We start from the raw sequence: 20,495 nt of genomic DNA on the forward strand, positions 1-20,495 counted from the left end.
TCCATTGACAAAACGGGAAAATAAATCATGCTACCTCACAGCATGTGTGTGGGATGAAAGGAGTTCTATACAAGGCCCGATCCAGGCTTCTTCTTGTATGGCTAGTCCTCTTCATGCCTTGACTGGTTTAGAGTCAGTTTCCTGGTCTGTAAAGCGGTAGCAGCAACAATAGCATGTTGTGAGGATTTATGACAATGGGTCTGTCAATTGCAGGCCTATATGAAGACTGGTTACTAATGTGCCCTGCGACTCTGAGCTAACGGGAATAACTATGGGGCTAGTTAACAATGTCACATGGGTGAAAAACTATTTTGAACAGTGGCAGCATCACTAGCAGAAGTACTCTGCTTCCTAAAAGATTGTTTTATAATTTTGCAATTCAATGCTTGAAAAAAAAAATGACATTCAGGAAAAAAAAAATAGCCTTAGGCCAATCCTTCACCCTGTACCCAGGCCCCAAGCTGAGGTCAGCTGGCCTCTGAACGTGGTGACCATTCCAGAGAAAGCATTCAGGTGGTCAGACCTGTGGAGTGACTGGCGAAAGGCAGGTCACGCATTTTCAAGACTGAGCACGCATACCATCAGTAAGCTGGGTGCAGCGGCCCAGCTCAAAGCCGACCTAGAGAGATGGGAGATGCTGTCGGCTTTGAAGCACAGCCAAGAGGCCAGCAGGAACCTCATCTCTCTTCCTGTTCTTGCCGCAGGAAAACTGGCAGTAAGAAAAAAAGGGCACCAAACCAGAGAAGGCTGGGTGACTCTCTCAAAAGGTCACGAACACCCAAGTCCCAACTCCTCAAAAGGTCCTTCAAATTAATCAGGCAAAATCTCTGCAAAAAAGCCTCACCGAATTCCGTGGCTCCAAAGATGATTATAAGTCCCCAAAATTTGGTGGAGTAAAAATCACGGCAGGACTCCGCTCAAACGCCTCCGCAGAAAGAACCTCCTGACCCCCTCATCCTAGCACAGCCTCCCGATCCCCTTATTCTCTATTTTTCAGAACAATATCACCTGACATCGTGTTGTATGGCTACTTGTTGCCTGTTGCCGCACAAAACACATGCTTTCCATGGGCAGAAACTTTGTTTATTCACTGCTGTGTCTTCAATGTTGTACAGAGTAGGCACTTACATATTTATTGGTTGAACAAATGAATAAACACTGCGTGTAATACCTAGGTAACTTGTTTATGTCCTTTTCAGAAAGTTCCATCTAGTACAGAAGATAAACATATCGTTTACAGCTGAGTGTATTTTTACAAATTGGGCATCAGGTCTTAGCTTAAGAATGTAACGTATTATAACACTATTGCTGTGAGAAAGGGAGCTCTAACTTAAAACTCCGATCATCCCTACTCATCAGTATCCTTTCCAGGAACATAAGCCTTCCTAATTGAGGGCTGCGGGGATGGAACCTCTCCTCTCCATACAACCGCTTTGTATAATGTTTCTGCTGGAGAACCGCATTTCTTTTAGGAAACTAAAATTCCTATCCAGTTGTTGTACCAAAGAAAATGATCCTTCAGGAAAGGGGGAGCATACTCCTGGGTGGTGGTGACATCTTAGATCTTGATGGCAGAAATAAAAGATGGTGACCTTTGCAAGTCACCATCTACCAGGGGGTCTGAAGTGGAAATGCAAGAGCTGTTACCACCAACAGGATTCCAGATTTAGACCTGTTGGCTCAGGGCCTACCTTCTGCATCAGAATCACCATCACTCCCAGCTTGTCCCACTCAGGAGACCCAGTAGCGAGTGCAGCAGAGGATGTGAAATCAGGACACAAATCCAGCATATGCAGTTTTCACAAGGTACCTTCTTAAAAACATATACTCGTATTTTCAAGTGGGAGAATTCAGAAATCATGTCCATTCCTCCTCCTACTTTTCAAAAATTTTTAAAATTTTATTTTCATTTTGATTAACTCTTGCCCTCTATGAGCTTTTTCTGATATGGAAATTTAAATATCATACAAATTTAAATGTCCTACAGATTACAAGAACTCTGTATTTCCATCAACTCTGGCTGTTGGACCCATTGTGATCACAAATCCTTTGTTTTCCTGCAAGCCATGGAGGAAAGTGACCTTATTACTCTGAAAATCTCACTTTCATTCCACATCTACCCAGTTACCAATATTCTTTCACACCTATGGCAAGCCTTGGTCTGTCTTCAAAAATGTGGCCAAAGGTACAATAACAGAGGCTGAAAATGACTGTTTTCTGCTTGCTCTCCTGGACTACAATCTTTCTCTACCATTTCTTCTAAACCACAAGGTACCACTGTATCTGGAAAATAATCAACTTTAGAAAAAGGTACCTTTACACTATTATTTCCAGGATGACCAGATGTACAGAAGGAAAAATTACCATCTGCTGAGAAAATTGCAAAATAATATCTAACTCTATTTGCTATAATTTGACAATTCTACCTTAAGAGTCTAAAAAATGTACCACTGTGAAATGTCTCAAAGCCATTATCCTAATTGAAATCTATTTCAATGGAATAGCTAGTTCCTTTTCGGGTCACACAAAAGTACATATAGACCAGAGATCCTTCTATGAAATCAAGAGGAAAGTAGGGAGCCAGTAACAGTGATGGCAGATGTGTATTCCTTTCTAGTTGGATGCTGCAAGACTTCTGGGCTATGCCTATAAAGTGAATGTCACCAAAGCAGTAAAGATTTTAGCCTCAAAATATCTTAACCACTCATCACAGTATAGGTAAACGCTGCTCTAGAGACCTTCAAATGCTGATATACATAAACAGTGGAGTATTGAACAATGCTCCTTTTTAAAAAATCCACATCAGGAAAAGCTGACATGTTCTATTCTTCTAGCTGGTTTTCACTCCCAAGTTTTGTTCTCCACATGTTTTATTGTTTTCTTTTAAATACCTTGGCTCTTTCACTTCTCTGTCTTCATAGAAAAGAAAGGGAAATGGATAATCCCAAACAATTGACTTGGGAATGCTCTGCATTTTTTTTTGTAGCGTATCATTAAAACGGGTCTGTGTTGGAGGAATGTAAACTGACTGGAGTGGAGTGGGAAGGGGGCCCACAGGCACAGTGGGGAGCAAAGGGAAGCCAGATGAAGGCTTAAAGACTGGCAGGAAATAATCTATCCTCAGATAACTGACAGGCAACGCCATAACTTCCTCTGTATTTAAAACCCACAGTGCTGGCTCTTCATTAATTTTAGATGAATTTCTCGGTAGGTTTTCGTAATTACCAACAGCTTGCATTACTAGCTCATGAGGTGGCTCTATCAATTAAGAGATCTGGTTTCCTAAGCAGAGCCACCCGGATCACACACCCACCTTCACATGGTGTGCTGCCAAGGGGCTAACGAATCCTCCGAAGTGGCAAGAGAAGTAGCCCTTCCTCTAAAACCCTTCCAGAGCTACATCCCCGCCCCACCCCCACCCCCACCCCCACCCCGAGCACTGGGAGAGAAATTAGGAGAGGGGAAGACGCTTACACTACCGACGGTAGAAATGGCAAAGTGGGTAAGGACTTCATTTAATTACCATCCTCGACTCTAACTTAAATTCCTGCTAACAGGGTTCTGTTGCAACAACATGCATTTGTCACCACCGTTGTCTTACATATTGGCCTGCCCCTGGAAGAATGGACTTCCTGCAAGCAATAACTTCTGTCTTTTCTGTGTCTGGCAAAGATGGAATAAGGGATATAAAACAGAATCACACTTTGATGAGCAGAGCTCACCATCATGGGACACACATGAGGTCCAGGAGGAAAGTAGGGAGCCAGTAACAGCGATGGCAGATGTGTATTCCTTTCTAGTTGGATGCTGCAAGACTTCTGGGCTAGAAAGAGAGATCTGAGACCCCCAGGCATTCCAGGGAGGGGCAGGACCTACTGTCCAGTCCCAGGGCTGAAGGACCAGCCCCCTGGTCCTCTGTCTACCTCATGGCCCCCTTTCTGGGAACAAGAATTACCAGACCTAACAGAAAAGCCAATGACAGGAAACAGATTAACTCAGAATGCATTAAGGAAAAAAAAAAAGAGGAGGAGGAAGAGGAAAAAGAGAAGGTAGTATAGTGGATAAACCCAAGAAAAAGGAAAAGAGGCTCTGTGAGAACCTGGGGGGAAGGGGCAATGAGGGCACTGATCAAAAGAGACTGACTAAGGAAACCAAGGAGAAAATACCCTGGCACAGGTACCTGGCTTGGAGGCCAAGTTTATCCAATGCTCTCCGACAAAGGACATCTTAAGGATTTGAGGAGGGAGGGAGGCCAGAAGTGAGAAAAAGAATCTCAGGGATCCAGCGAGAGCCTGGTGTGACCAGTGGGAATCCGGGCTTGCATCACAGACTCCCACCAGCCAGGGACCGGCAGTCTGAGCTCTGGGCTCTTCCTCTCTGTTCATCCATTCTAAGAAGCTGGCTTTAATAGAGTTTTTTAGAAGAGAGGTACAAGAGACTTTCGAGCTGGAGTTCTTCCTTAACCTTGCTGCTTCTAGAGCTTTTTGAAAGCCTGATGCATATCAAAGACCCCAAAAACCCCACAGCCAGGAACAAATACATATACAAAAATACCCACAAGAGTTCACATTCAATTTGCAAGAAGACCCTGATTTTTCCTTCCCCCATCCCCCCAAGATTAGAAGCCCTGATTTAAAGAACTTATGACATTGTTTTGAGGAGGAAGGGTAGAGTTTTGATCTACCCCCTTTGGATGGTAGGTGCATGGTCTTTTGGGAGCCTGGGCAGGACAGAGAGAGAGAGCAGGATGAGGTCCTGCTCCAGGAAGATGACAGTCTTCTAGAGCCTCCCAAAGCTTCGCCGGTACTTTTACTCCTGGGACCAAGATATTAATGGAAAAATAGCTTGTGACTTTCTATAGACACTCCACAAATAACCAAAAAGTTGAAAAGCAAATTAAAATTCCCTAACATACTTAACTGCTTACTTAAGTTAAAAAAGAAAGAAAGAAAAACTGGCACATTGACTTACAAGGTATTAATAATCTGGGAGAAAAAAATAATAATCTGGGAGAAAAGAACTTAACTAACCATCTATAATTAAGAATTTGTCATGTGTACTGCTATTCAAATAGTACTTGCTTTACGATTTTTCAAAGGCTTTCAGTAAAAGAAATGGCAAAGTGGGTAAGGACTTCATTTAAGAAATTCACAGAAGACTGACTTTCACTGCAAGAGACTGAACCTGCCCAGTGACCGTCCACAAACACAGCCACTGTCTTCTGAGCAGTGTCACCTGCTGAATGCTTAAGGATTCCTGATGACCAGCCCATGTGAACTCAATGTGGGGACAACCTATGTGATCAGCCCTTTCTCAAGCCTCAAAGAATTTGAGGTTGGATCAAATCATCATCGTGGTTGGATGAGGGCTCCCAGAGCCAGTTTCCGGGCTTGCTGCTTGTCCCGCAGGGCCAATCCCTCCCTTAGCAATAGCATCACACCACTGAGAGATAGTGATGGGTCCCCTGCAATGACAGGCAAGAAATACGAAATGACAGGGCTGAACCGGGTACCTGCCCCTGCTTTACTGCTGCAAAAACCTCTCATTCCCACCTTCTTTTTCTTTTTTTTTTTAATTAAAGTTTATTGGGGTGACAACTGTTATCATTCCCATTTTAAATCCCAATTTGAACACGTGTATAAACTCGTAAAACAGAAAAATGTGGCCAAAAAAAAAAAAATCTCACCTGTTTTCCTCAGCTTGCTATAAAGCTCCCATCTCAGTCAACATTAACCAATCAACAGTTAATGATTGAGTAACCACCAGCTCCGTGCTTACTCAGCAGTGTTGGGTGAGGGGACAAAGCACCCCGTTGTAGCACAGTAGAAGGGAGCCCAGGAGGAGCAGGAGAGCGATTTTGGGAGGGAAAATTGAAATTCATGAGTCAACTCTGACAGATAACACAAAATGGCTAAAATTCTTATCAGGCCACAGTAGGGCTAGGTTTTTTAGAACTAGTCAAACTTGCAATTCCTGGAAGACTTCTAAGCTGTGGGTCCAAAAAAATATTTTTCAATTGTTTTAAATTTTATTTTTTGAGATTGATACTTTGGCATTATAAATTCATATAGCTGAAAGGCCCTCTGGACCATCGGCCCCAGAAAATTCTGGGCCCTGTACTCGCTACATTTGCTGCCAAAACAACTTTATCACCAATTCAGAAGCTTAAGAGTTGTTTTTTTCCCTCCACAAGATTTTTGTACCACAAATCAGACCTCATGAAATAAAATTCACTTCAGGCTATTAAGCCTCTGCCACCGTCCCCATCAGTCAAGCCGTAAGACAAACGCTAGGCTGACCAAATGAATTTGGGCTCTGGCTCAGAGCATGATCAATAGTCATTTCTGTTGCAAGGTTTAGCCTTAAAAAAAAAAAAAAGAAAATTACTGCTCCTGCTTTACTGTAGTAACCTACCCCACCAGGATCGAACGCCGCTCATCGTGTCCCCACAGACATCAGCCTACCCAGGGAAAGTAAAACAAAAGCAAGCCCTTTCCCACGGGTTTTCTAGTACTTTGCTCCTGCCTGTGAACTTAGCCAGGGAGGACAGCTCCCTTCAGACTTCCCAGCACAGGGACTGGAGTTCTCTGCTCTTAACTCTACAGAAGTAAATGGGAAACGAAGGAGGGCCCACGTCAGATTAGTCATCGCTGTAGGCTAATATTCAAGAGGTCATTTCTAACAGGCATCTGGATTTGAGGACACCAAGATGGCTCCCGTGCCAGCTTCTGTGAGAGGCAGTTCCATCCTTTCATCAAAGGACACAGGGACATAAGGTGGGAGGTGCTCAGCCCAGGGACTGTGATGGTTACAGGCAGGCACTGTGCAGCCAGCCTGCATGGACCCCAGCTCTGCGCTGATTTCTGGGCTGCAGTCACAGGCTCCCTCGTCCTCTGGATGGGTCTACCCCATCCACACTGTCAACTGGCTTTTCCTTATTTGTCACCATTAGGTCTAAGCAGCACCAGCCCCAACACACACACACACACACACACACACACACACACACACACTTCCCATCTACCTGCTCTCAGAGATAAAATTATCAGCAAGTTGAGGTTAGAATTGACCACATGGTCCACTTTTAATAAGATTCCCGTCAAACATCTGCATGGTCTACCACACCTGCCAGGGGCCTCTTAAAATTTGTCTATGGAAAAACCACCCTTGCCCCCTCAGTCTGGCAGGCAGAGCCCTACAATGATATAACCTGCCCGCTGCTCTGTCCATCAAAGTTGAAACGCTTCCCATCGATCAGCCTGCCATGGTCAGGCACACAGTGACCCTCTCCTAGGGTTTTCTTTGGAGCCAGGGGTACCCATCCTACTTTGCTCTATTCCAATCCAATCTACCACCAGATCATATTTACCTGGCTGTGCTGTTAGGGTTTCCAGTGCACGGAGGCGCTAGCTGCTCACCTTCAGGCGTGAGTTTACAGGTTCCTGACGCCCTCCTTCAGTGGGTTCTCAACCAGCTTCGGTGATGCTAATTCCCCCTTGGGAGTTCCCGGGCATCACTTTGGTGCCTACACTGCTGAGCCACACAGGTCTCTATGGTATCTGGTTCTGCAATTTTCCTGTATATTTTTCTCGTTTGTCCCCTTAATATGCAGCTTAAAGCCTATTTAACCAGACTTGAAATTCTCCCAGAAAACACATCTCTCTGGTCTTCAGGAAATACCTCCTCTCTGGTTATCAGAGGCCCTGGTCTAGGGAACCAGTCCCTTCCTTACAAAACAAAACAAAAACATGACCTGGGAAACCAGTTAGTGACATCCCGTATCACTTTTCTCTTTCAGAATCCTGAAGTTTTAGAAGAAATGTAACCACTATCTCTGCCTCAAGTCCTTCCATTTCCTGTTTAGAACTTCAAAGGTCCAGGTAAAAACCCAGGTGTCTCCTGTGAATCCCTCCCATGTGACAGGTGGATCTCACCAGCACTGGAAGGCTCCTCCCCTCATCCAGAAGTTGACCTCAGGAAGAACAAGTCTCCCTGTCTGCAGGGCTGGTCTCCCCAAACCTGGACACCTCTTCCCTACCAAGGAGCGTCCAGAATTCCCTCCTCCTGCTGCCTAGAGGCCTCTTTGGGCTGTTAACAAACACCTGCCCACCACCCCTCCGGGCACAGTATCCTGGTTTGCTAATGGCAGTGAGAGCTGGTTAACAGAGAGGAAAGAGGGAGGGGGGGGGGGGGGGGGAGGGAGAGAGAGAGAGAGAGAGAGAGAGAGAGAGAGAGAGAGAGAGACAAGCAGGGCAGGATCCCTACCGTTAGAAAGAGAGGAAGATTACTACATCCCTGCCTGTGGGCTGCGCAGGGAACACTCCAACCTTCAGGTTTCATTGGAGCCTGACGAGCTACCGACGACATACTCAGTGAGAGCAATGCCTCCTGAGGCTGGGACAGGAAGCCTGTCTAGACAAGAGGACCACCCTTGCAACTTGGCAAGCGAAAGCCTTTCAAGTCTGAGTCAAAGACACAGAACATGCTTCTTTCGTAGACAACTCTAAACCCACTGGACAGCTCCACCAACGGATCCCCATGGACTCTTTTCCACCCCCTTATTTCCCTTTCTAAATTATTCTACTCTAACAACTATTCAATCCCTCCAATAAACCCAACTTTTAAAGAGCATTCCTCAAGTTTCCCCTTGTTTATTAGTGTGCTTGCATGCATTTATTCATTCATCACCTAACAAACATTTAAGAAGCTTGTGCAATGGGCCAGATGCTATGCTAGGTCCTGGGTATAAAATGGTGAGCAAAATCAACAAGGTCCCTGCCCTGTGGAGGAAGGGGAAAAGCAGATGTCTACTAATGAATGTGTCATAAGAAAGGTGGGAAATGCTATAAAGGACCAGAGAAAAGGCAGTGAGGTGAGGGGGCGGAGCTGCTTCCTGAAGAGGGAGCAGGTGGTTCCCTTCCTGAAAGGCCTAGCTCCCTTCCAGATGGGGACAGAAAGGTGCCTGGAACACGATAAACGAGGAGGAGAAAGGCATGGGCACAGGCAGAAGTAGAAGCAGGAGGGGCTGGATCACACTTCACTTGTCAGAACAGGTTCAGAATGTGGATCTTATCCCAGGAGCAACAGGAAGCCCTCACAGGGTTTTGAGCAAGGACAGAACAGTCATATCAGGAATTTTTAAAACCACCCTGACTGCAGTGGTGTTAATAGATTAGAAAGGAGTAGAAGTGGTTGTGGGGAGAGCAGTGAGGCAGTGGCTGCTGCTGTCTTCTAAGCAAAAAAAAAAAAGATGGTCGTTTGGACTATAGTGGTGGCAGTGAAACCGGAAAGGGAGAATGTTTGAGAGATGTTTCCAGATAAAAATCAACACTTGCTAAGGACTACATAAAGGCCAGCTTGCATTCGCAGCGAGAGAAATGTCAATTTCCTCTGGCAGAAAACACTGGCTGTACATACTCCTCAGCCCACTGTATTCGATTTCCCAAGGCACTTGTTTTTCAGAATTTCCAGATAAACTTAAAGCCATTCTCCTTATTTGACCTTAAATCTATTCCTGAAAACGGCATCCACTTTTGAAACATATTTATCAAGCATCTACTGTATGCTGGGGAGAAAGAAGTGACCAAGGCCCTTGGCATGGCTGCTCTGAGCCTCTAAAGGCTCCCAGCAGCGAATACAAGTCCCGAAGCTGGTCATCCTACCTCCGGAAACCCTCCCCCGAGCCCCTCAGCAGACCCTCTCTACCTCTGAGAGACAATCTGCAACGCAACAAGCAGCGCGAGCACTTTCCACTCGGGAGATTCACTCCTCGTTTCTTAAGATCCTCAGCCCCAGCAGACATCGGCATCAAATCTAACCTCTGCAGGTCTTTGAACACCAAACCTTGCTCTTACAGGAAGACCATGAACCCCAACAGGCAGTTCTTCCTTCTATGTAATCAAACCCCTTTTCTCTAAAATGTACTCAGTTCTGGAACTACATTTGAATTGTGCTCTTTCATTTGTTGCCGAATTTAGTTTGTGCTGGGTTCTGTTCTATCATGGAGACTTACAGTTTTATAGAGCTACACTGCCCAATGTGGCCACATGTGCCTATTTAAATGGAAATTAATTAAAATTAAATACCACTAAAACCTCAGTTTCTCAGTTGGACTAGGCATTTTCCAGTGTTTGGTAGTCACAGGCGCCTTGTGGCCGCCAGATTGACAGCACACGTGTGGCACACGTCCAACATTACTGAAAAGTCCACAAAGGCGTTGCTTCAGGCTTCTTCACATGGTTGGTTTAAATTTCTACTAAAAAACACACAAAAGTTTCACAGAAGAGACTTACTACATATTGACTATGTCCTCTTTGATTTTACAAGGGAATGCTAAATTTGAACTTCATATATACCACTAAAATACTGCTTTTTAGTTAGTTTCATAGTTTGGGCTTTGTGTAAATTTCATTTGCCAGGAATGTTTGAAAATAACCTTGTGATTCCTTGTGGGGAAGAAAGTGACATGATTTTATGAGTCACTGTGGGCAGAGACTGTCTTACTTTTCTTATATATACCCCACACACTGCCCAATACAGTCAATATGTAGTAAGTATATAGATTAACTGAAAGCACTCTAATTTTTATGCCTACTTTTCATTAGCAAGTCTATAAGGGGCTTCCCAGAAATGTTCATTTCAGATTCTGAATTGCAACACCAATCCTATAATTTGCAGCATGCAGAAATTTTTTTCCCTAGGACCATATCTACCATATGATTTTATATTCCAAAGATACATTTATATGTGACAGAAAATCCACCAACAATGCTTCAAATGTGAAACTATCTTAGAACAAGATTGGCAAAATGTCAATAATTATTGAAATTGAGTGATAGCTACATAGGGTTCATTACATTATTCTTTACTTTTGTGAATTTAAAAAATGTTTCCAGAATAAAAGTTTCTTTTTCAAAAGGAACTCATTCAATTATATGTATACACATTTGATCAGTTCTAACAAATGCGCTGTAGGATAATTATAAACTTTGATGCAGCTGGGTTCATAGTATTGTACTGAACAGCCAAGCCAAGCCAAAGAACCAAAGCCAGTGACGTGTTTTATGATGTTCTCCTCGTGTATGATCCCAAGGTGCAGATGTTCTCCTGGGTGACAAAGCACCACACCAAATTATGTTGGAGATGGGGTTTAGGCAGGTACTGCACATAGCAGCTTTGAGTTGCCATGTTTGATCACCTGGTAATAGGCCACTGGCTTCTGCTTCCTCTTATCAGGAAAAAAAAAGGCTAAAAATCTACCTGCCATATCCAAACACTAAAGCAGACAACTGCAGGAAGCAGCAAAACAACTGCTTCCGGTTCACCCTTGCTTCCAGTTGGGCACTGCACGCACTGCACAGGCTCCTACAGGTAGGGGAGACGCCGCAGGTACAGGTGCTCAATGGTTAGAGCATTACAGACCGCCCCACACCAAGCTACCTTGGAGCGCCTCCCGCGGACATGCCTCTTAGCCATTTTGGTCTTACTTTCAGCCCTGTGGTTACTTTACACGTGGAATGATGGAAAATGCTGACCAAGAACAGAAGCTCATCCACTCTAGGTCAAGTTCCGCACCGCGTGAGAGTCAGCAAACCCTTACCCACAGCCCTTCCTGTACACGCCAGCACTGCTCTCGGGGCTTTCTACATACTATGTAGTTCATTCAATCCTCACAGCCACTCAGAGGTGGGAAACTGAGGCACTGAGAAGTTAAGAAATTCCCAAGGCCCCTCAAGCAGGGTCCGGCTCCTGAGCCCCAGATCTTCCCCTCCACCTGTGCTGCTCTGCCTGGGACCTGCCTGCCTGCCTTTCCCATCTTTACGCCTCTCCTCTCTGCCCCTCCTCACCACAGCCATACTTTCCACATGTTGGTCCCTCTCTTGAAATGCTCTTCGCAACACTCCCAGTTGGTGGTCTCTTTCCTTTATTCTTTCGCAGCGCCCTATTCTTTTTCTTCAGAGAAAGGAGATGTCACACTTGTCACAATTTTAATATGTATGATGCATATGTCTGTTGACTTATTTTATTGTCCAGATTAGACAATGTGTTATGCGCTGGCAGGGACACATCTATCTGTGTTGCTCCCCACTGGACCCCCAACTCCAAACACAATGCTTGGCTCCAGGAGATGCTCAAATTTTTGTTGAATGACTGACAGTCATTGTTCAGTCAGTCCTTTCAGTGGAAAGTTTTTAAATTCTCTATTTCAAGGCCCGAATGATAACTAGAACCAGCTTTAAGAACACTGCCTAAAAGACAGCATTAGATGTAAGAAAGGACTTAAAATTGAATAACAGAACAGGTCAGCGTATATCAGCTTTTAGTAACAAAAGAGAAATGAAACTCATAAAATGCATATTGTGATTCTGAAAGGTTATTTGCAGGAGCATGCAAGGGGTGGATTTGAATCTCAAATCCTAAATAGGCTTATGACTGAAGAGAGCGCCTCCTGCCCTGTGCTGTACTCAACTGTTAGGATAAGCTGGGAGGCACTCTGTTTGTTAGTTCACATCATCTTAGGGACGAGCCCTTAGAACCAACATCCAGACAAACCCAACAAAGGTTACCTAGCTGTTTCAAAGTCCACCCACCTTTCCCATCCCAACAGCTCTACATAGAAAGATCAGAATCTCCTCGAAACAGTTCCACTTATCCATAGGCTCACAGGGACCTGGCCTATGGCTTTTGTTCACCAAAGAAAAACACTTTCCTTTCAAGGACTTAAGTTTTCGGCAACTCCCATAGGGGCTATTCTTTAGGTATAACACAGGTCTCCCGGTACGTAGCAGATGTCCTGAAAAGAACTCTGAATTTAAACAGGTGTCAGTATACAATAAAGGGTTAGGAATTTTGACCTCAGAGCAGGGGGAATCCTTTGACACTGGGAAAACTTGCAGGGCACATGGCTTGAGAGGATTTCAAGGAGGCAGGGTCCACCTGCAACACCCATATAAGTCGTACTGAGGAGTACCATATGTCTGAGTTCTAGTCCCCCTACAAGCCCTTGTCCTTGCTCTGTGATCTTGGACAAGTTGCTTAACTTCTCTGAACCTCCGTTTCTCATCTTAAAATAAGATTGGTAATAGTAGCTACAACTCATAGGGTTATGTGAGGTTTAAAAGCAGAAACAGCGCCTGGCATGCAGCAATTCTTCATAAATGATAATTACTCATACTGTTACCATCTGCCTACTGTTTTTTTGGTTGTTGGGGTTTTTTTGTTTGTTTATTTGTTTTTTATTTTATTTATAAAGCACTATCACAAACATCCAAGTGAGACTTTGGGAGTCCTGAATGAAGTAATTTCCTATCAACTATTTAACTTCTCAGATCCTTCGATTCATAAACTCACATAATTTATGACACATTGTTGGAGAGAGTGGGGGGAAGAGACTAAGAAATTAAGTCCTGATTTTGGAAAAGAGATCGGGAGGCCCAGATGGTGAAATGATGTGCCCAAGAACACACACAGGAACAGGAGAAACCCCCAGGGCTGGGAGCAGGCCTCTTGGTGCCAACTCCAGAGCTCTCGCTGGCACACCCAGTGCCAGTAGCCTTCAGCATCCTGCTGATTAAGGGGGTCTCACGGACAGTTCACACAATGCAATGAAGCATTATAAAGAGTCCGGAGAGGGGCAACACAGAATCTTGTAGATAACCTTGAGGTGCTTTAAAATTCACATGTAACAGTATTCCCATCAGTGTAGTTTCCAATCTTCTTATAACGACACTTATTTTTAACTTGGGATTTAAAGTTGACAAAGACTTTAATGAATAGGCAGGACAAAGGGAGCTGTCTGTCCATGGATTGTTAGCTCCTGAAGTTAAGGCTTCTCATGGGGACAAGAGTCAGCCAAAGGACAGAACTCCAGGCAAACTGGAAAATGTTCCTCTGGCCCACAGATCACGGATTACTGCCTGGGCTCTGAGTGGCAAATCTTATGAGATTCTCTCCAGAGCCACCCACCAGGTAAGTACACGTCTGTCACTCGACAGCATCAACTGTTACTGGATGCTCCCTATGTGCCAGACACACGAGTGACTTCATGTAATCCTTACAACGACCTATAGAGAATATACATCTATAGCGCATCTAATCTAAAACCCCACCGATTGTAAGATACACCACTATTTTATGTACAAAAAAAGGAAGTCACTGCCAAACTACAACTCTAAACCACATAGATTATAAGATACTTTTTTTTTTCAGAAATGTTGAGACAAATTGTACTGTCTTAGTATTGCTGAAATGTGGATATTGTCCCATTTTACAGATAAAGAAACTGAGGGATAGAGAAAATTATTTGCCCAAGGTCACAGAGCTGGTAAATGGAAGCACAGGGATACAGACCTGGTAAGGCTATCACCTTTTCACAACAGTAAACTCAGATTTCCCAATGGCCACATGAATTACCCAAAATGCACCAGGCAGAGAGGCAGGACATCGGTGCTAACTCCTGCGCCATCACGAATACAGTAACTGTAGCAATTCTCTGAAAATCTCTGAACCTGACCTTTTGTATGTCCAAGAAAGGCAATGTGACAGACTATCTTGAATAAACTGCTGTTCCTCTTCTGGGAAAAAGCAACGTGATCCAATGGAAAAAAAAAAAAATGTATGTTTTAGAATCAGAAAGTTCTAGACTGAAATTCTTTGATACCACCATCTAACCAGCTTATCACCCTGGGCAAGTTACTGAACGGCTCTCAGCCTCAGTTTCCTCTTCTATAAAATGAGGCCACCACCATCTAGTTCCCTTAGAGGACTGGTTTGGAAGGGAGAGAGATCAATATAAAGTGAGAAAGTACACGGCAGAGTTAGACTTCAACGAATGTTCTCTTTTCTAAACTAGCTGCCTTCTGCTTCTACTATGCGACAGAATCAAAAAACAAACATTTCCTGTGACCTCAACAATTCCCAACAGGGACAGGCTCAGACAGAAGAACGCAGACCCTGAGGGATACCCAGGCAAAGAAAGTGAACTGGAAGCATCTGGAGGACAGGGATTGTTCAATGAACTTCCAAACTTTTGAATAAATGAATTGATAGGGGAAAGGGGAAAAAAAAGAAAGAACAGGAACTTAACACCATCCCAAGATACTGATCAATACATATGAGGATGAAGATAGTTTTATACCAAACCTAAGAGAGAAAACCTGCCTTTGAAGGTTTAGTTTGATACCAAAAGTGATCTACAGTGGGAAAAAGTTCCCCGTTGTTCTGTTTTGCTCTTATGTTAAGTAATATTCTGTGCATGTATCCCTTTTCTTTCCTCAAGAGCTTCAGAAAATCCTCAGAAGATGAGAGCTTTTGACTTGAAGGGAAGGCGAATCATATGACATGTATAAACAAACTCTTGACCCGTTTTTTTTGGTTTGTTTTTTTCCCTGTCCATCGTACCCATAATGCCTTGAAGATTCTGGCATACAGCTGACTCTCAATAAAAATAAGTTGAACTTTTTTGACTGCAAGCAATTTCTTTTTGACCAAAACTCCAAAACAGCCTACACATTTATTCTACCAAAACCCTCATCTTTCCCGCTTCTTCTCCAGAAGCATTTTAAAACATAATTCTAATAAACACACAAGATGCTTGGTATATGCTGTGTCTCCAATCCTCTCACACACGGGCCTTCTACAGGCTCTTTAAACCTCAAGGCCCAGCACAAACTCTTGCACTTTCCCTACCCTCTCCTCTGCCCCAGCCCTTGGATTACTTGTCAGTTGTCTCAATTACCGCCATCGTCTGATCCGAATCAGTTAATCTCTTTCCTCTCTGGCACAGCACCTTTCCCCAGAGATAAATGTGCGGGCAAATTCAGCTCACCCAGAGCCCTCCACACTCCTGCTTCAAGCCCTCACTGACACTCCCAGAAAGGCCCATGTGAAAAAAAGACTATATGGCAAAAATCCCACTCTGTTCCCATCACCTCAGGAAGCATACTTGTTTTCCGTAAATTTAGACCAACTACCAACTTTTGGAAGAATCTGAAAGAATACTGAACTACTTTAAGGGCTGGGTAATAGCTAATAGAAATGGCAGTTGCACTCTTCCAGTACCTCCTGTGAGATAAGCTTCACTGTGTCGCCCAGCTCCCCACAAACCTAGACTCCTCAAACAGTCTTCATCCTAGAGCTTAGGGATCATTTGCCCCTCCGTTTTCCCTTACTGGTCTCCGTAGGAACGTCCCTCATTGTTTCCCTTCCAGCTTACATCAGGCTCCTGAAAGGACCCCGTTAGGTCCTTTGATGAAGATCATCAAAACATGCAAAGGCTGGTGCTTTTCAATTCTTGTGCAGAGCAACCATGGTGCAAGACCTGCGACTTCAACGTGCATATGGCACTGTCCCCTGCCTTCAAGGAGCCCAGGCTTTTCCTACACCCCTGAAAGGGTATGTCCTCCTTGTGCAGTGTCTATAAAACGTAGTGACAAAGTACTTCTTAGCTTTGAAAGAAGCGCGAGTGTGGAAACGGACTTTTCCTTTACATTTGATGCCCTGTAACCATAACAACCGACGCAGGAACCATCAACCCAGTGAGGGGCTAAGTTTTTCAAAAACCTTTTTCAAAACGGGAAACTCCCCTGCACCAACTCCCGCGTCAGCCGTGCGTTCTGGGCAGCATGCGCGCTGCAACTGAAATCGGCTGCTCGTTTCTTCTCCCCGTCCCACCGTTTCCTTCGGGCGCTCACCAGCAGCCACAGCCTCCACCGTCACACACGCGCCCTGGGCAGGACACCTGGCGTTAGGCCTCAGCCCAATGTCACTTGTTAACCTTACGATCCCCGGCTTTCAGCACGCCGCCGCCTCATGTCTAAGGCATGCAAACCACCCCACGGCCACCCGCGATTTCCAGGAGTTGGAGAAAAACAACCCGAGGCGCAGAGAGCCTGATATCCGCGTAAAAGTAACTGCGGTTCTCGACTTCCAAGCATTTCGCGACGTGGGCAAAGGGGACGGCAGGAACCCGGGGCCCCATTCCTAAAATTACAAGCTGTTTTCCTAGTTCCCGTGTGGACGGTTCTCCTTGGCCGTGGCTGAGACCCGAGCCCGGAGCCGAGTGCCCGCAGACGGCAGGCTAGGGGGCCGTGCCGGCGGGCACTTTTTGCCGCGGTTAAGCCCAAACCGCCCCACACGGCCCCAAGGGAAAAAAGGGCTCTTCCGGGGGCGTCGCGGGTGGGCGTCCCTGTCAACACCCGGGCCGTGACAGTAGGGCGGGGCCCTGAGGAGTCCGACCCCAGCGCCCTGCCGCACCAACGGCCACCGGCCCCCGGGCGTACCCGGGACACTGCGTGGTCCAGCCGCTCCCAGCCCAGGCCTTCTCCACGGGTGCTTTCTCCACAGCCCGCCCGACCCCGGGCGCGCTCACCCCGGACCCGCTGGCTGCCTCATTGTACTGCGCTCGCGTCCGTACTCCGCGGCCGCCGCGGCTCCAGCCTCGACTCCGACTCCGACTCGGGCCGCTGTTCTGCCGCCCGCCCACCCCCGGGTACCGGCCGCCCCGCCCCGCCGGCAGACCCACCCCGCGCCCACGGCAGCCGCCGCCAACCAGAGAGCGCTGGGGGCGGAGCAGACCGCGCGCCAGGCCTGGCCAATCCAGCCCCTACCTGCGCGCCGAAGAGCAGCCGCGGAAATGGGTGGGCGATTGGTCAGGTCTGTTAAAGGGGACGCGGCCCACAGAGCTGGGGAAGAGGGGCGGCGGCAGAATTAACTGGAAGAGTCCGGGGTGGGAGGGTCAAGAGCGTCTCTTCTCTCCCAAGCCGGCTCCACCAGCTGCACAGCTCTTTGAACTTATTAATTTCCTATCCAGCCTAGCAACAAGTGAAGTCAGAACCTGCCTCTGTCAGAGGGAGAAACTGAGGCTCCGAGAACCAGGGGTCTGCCTCTGGGCAAATTCACTCAAACTTGGGCTTTAGAAGGCCGTCAGACACATTCATCCCCGTCCAATGCCAGAAATTGGCTTTAAAAGGAACATTCTCAGCCTCACTCTGGAGGACTTTTAACAAGTAGATTCCTAGGTCCCATCCCAGAACCTCTAATTTTCTATGTCTATAATGGGACTGGGGAAAATAAGCATTTTTCAACACCCCTCCCCTGAGGTGATTCCGATGGACATGGTACAAGAACCACACTCAGATACATATTTCAAGTCCATCATAGCAATGAAATTCAAATTCAACTGCCAAAAATAAAGCTAAACTCTTTATCTGAAAAATCAGTAGTGTGGTTGGGAGACTTGCTAGTTGGGGCTAGAGGTCATCCACTGAGAAACTCAGAACAGTTCCTTGTGTGGGTCACACTAAGAAATGAAGTTGAAGGGCTGAGATGAAGCAACAAGCCAGCCTTGTCCTCTGACGCTGTGAAACAATGCTTAAACAGCTTAATGGCAAACACACCCTTCCTCATTGCCATCACCAGGCCCAGTCATAACGCCAGGACGGTGCCTTCTTGCCCTTTGGGAACTTCATTCCAATACCGTCAAGCTCTGCCAACCCTGCCAGCCATCTTCCTCTCTCCATCCTGGTATTCCAGATACACATCTGCCCCGGAAGTCACTGCCCTCGATTTCAAGGGTAGCCCCCTTCCACCCAGCCCTTTCTGCAAGGAGTGAATGGCTCCACACAACAACCTGTTTTTGCTGTGATATCTGATGGGTGTTGTGTTTACCAGGGACAGCTCCACACACATGATCAGCCTTGTCAGAGTTAGGGCTCTGGGTTGTACACATCAGTTCAGGGATCACCATTTGCCAACCTCTGGCATTGCCAAAGGAAAGGCACCTCATGTCTCAGCAGGAGAGGGCCCCAGTCATGGATATCTGGAAATGTGCAACAAGGGCAGTTATCAGGAGAGAAACAGACAAGGGTTTGCTGGGCCACATCTTAAAACCCCCACCTCAGGAAGAGGGGTGGGCTTGGGTCCTGGAAGGGCGTAATTGCAAGGGTCTTTGGAAGCTGGCAGTATGCATCTCAAGAGTGCCCACCCACCTTTTTGCCCATGCCAAGCCCTACATAAATATTAGATTAATTAACACATTATCAACCTGACCTCAAACTAGAGGCCAATAAGATCCAAGAATGAACACTTAGAAAGAGCCCTTCTTTTTGAAAAGGGAGGAATTTGAATGCTTTGAAAAATAAACAAACATATAATAATAGTAACACTTCCGACCTATGAAGAGGTTGCTATGAACCAGACATTATGTCAAGGTTTTTACACACACTAATTCATTGAAACCTTCCAACAACCCTGTGTGGTAGGTATGATTATTAATTTCCCTGTTTTAAAGATGCAGAAACCGAGCTCACAAAGGATAGTGAGGCGTCCAAGCTCAGCAGCGAAAGAGCCAACGTTCATGACCCTAAGGATCAGGCCACTAACTGCTGTGCTCCAGCACCTACCGCAAGGCCCTTTCTTGCTGCCAGAAACAGAACAGATAACTTCAAAAGGCAAAAGAAGCAAATATCACCAATCTCCACCAAAAGACGGAGTAACATAGCAGCACCGCCTTGGATTGAACGTCCATTGCTCTGACTTATTATCCGTTTGATCTTGAACAAGTGATGTCATGAAAGCTCTTTGAGCCTCACTCAGATTGCTCATCTATAAAATGTGATAATAACAATTCTGCCTCCTTGAGCTAGCATGCAAATCAAATCAAATAAAGAATATAGATATGAATATACATACGTACTTTGAACTTACAAATAGCAAGAGTGATTTTAGAGCTTGGCATCTGTGACTCATTATGTGACCTATGACAAAGGTCAGGGATTGGGATGCTGAATTCAGATAGCGAGCAAGATTCCTTACTTTGTCCCCCAAATAGCTGCTTTATCTGTACAGCATGTACAAAGTGAACTAAATTTTGTCACCTACAGTAGACGTAGGAGTCACAGAAATTCAAGCCCAAGTTATTACGCTAGCATCTGCCCCCCACTCCCCCAACCATCACCCAATCTCTCTCACAACCCAGGTGTCAGCTTACGCCTGTAAAGGGTCTAGTATACCTGAATTATTCCCAATTATGAGTTTTCAAGATAACCCCTATTTTCTCATGAAAGTCTAAATTGAAAAATGCTCTAAGATTTTTAATTCAATTTTTTGAGACTGCATTGCATTTTTGAAGGGAGAAATGGTTATGATGTGAAAACAAAAAAGTTGATTCACCTGTACATCTAAAAATATGTTAGGGATCCATTGTGCCACAAGCGGCACCATTCATGAGCAATCACTGAGGTCTCAGTACGTGCCAGGTGGTGCGCTAAGTACTGGGGATGGAGATGAAGGTACTTGTAAAAAAGTGTAAAAATGGTCAACTTTTGGCACTAGATGTAGTAGAGAAAGACCAACAAGTTGATAGACCACTATAGGCTTCCGCAAATGTAAGCCCAGGAGCTATGGGGCACAGAATAGGCCCCTGGAGAACCCCAATAATGTTTTAGAGGTGGCCAGATGAAAGCTATTCAGAAGAGAAAGCAGAAAAGTGGTAAACA

General features: G+C 45.5%; 1 protein-coding gene across 4 annotated transcripts in view; it reads right to left on the reverse strand.

Annotated features, from left to right (window-relative positions):
* TEX2 (testis expressed 2) overlaps positions 1-17,509 on the reverse strand; it is a 92,408-nt gene extending 74,899 nt beyond the window's left edge. For 2 of the 4 annotated variants that reach the window (XM_033089516.1, XM_033089519.1), the window contains exon 1: positions 17,369-17,509. The gene's annotated coding sequence lies outside the window, so the exon portion shown is untranslated. Of the gene's footprint in view, positions 1-17,279 lie in introns of all 4 variants that reach the window. The other 2 variants (XM_033089517.1, XM_033089518.1) reach the window with 2 other exon arrangements.
* Positions 17,510-20,495: the final 2,986 nt, after the last annotated feature.

The sequence above is a fragment of the Rhinolophus ferrumequinum genome, chromosome 21 (assembly GCF_004115265.2).
Source record: "Rhinolophus ferrumequinum isolate MPI-CBG mRhiFer1 chromosome 21, mRhiFer1_v1.p, whole genome shotgun sequence".
Classification (NCBI taxonomy): Eukaryota; Metazoa; Chordata; class Mammalia; order Chiroptera; family Rhinolophidae; genus Rhinolophus; species Rhinolophus ferrumequinum.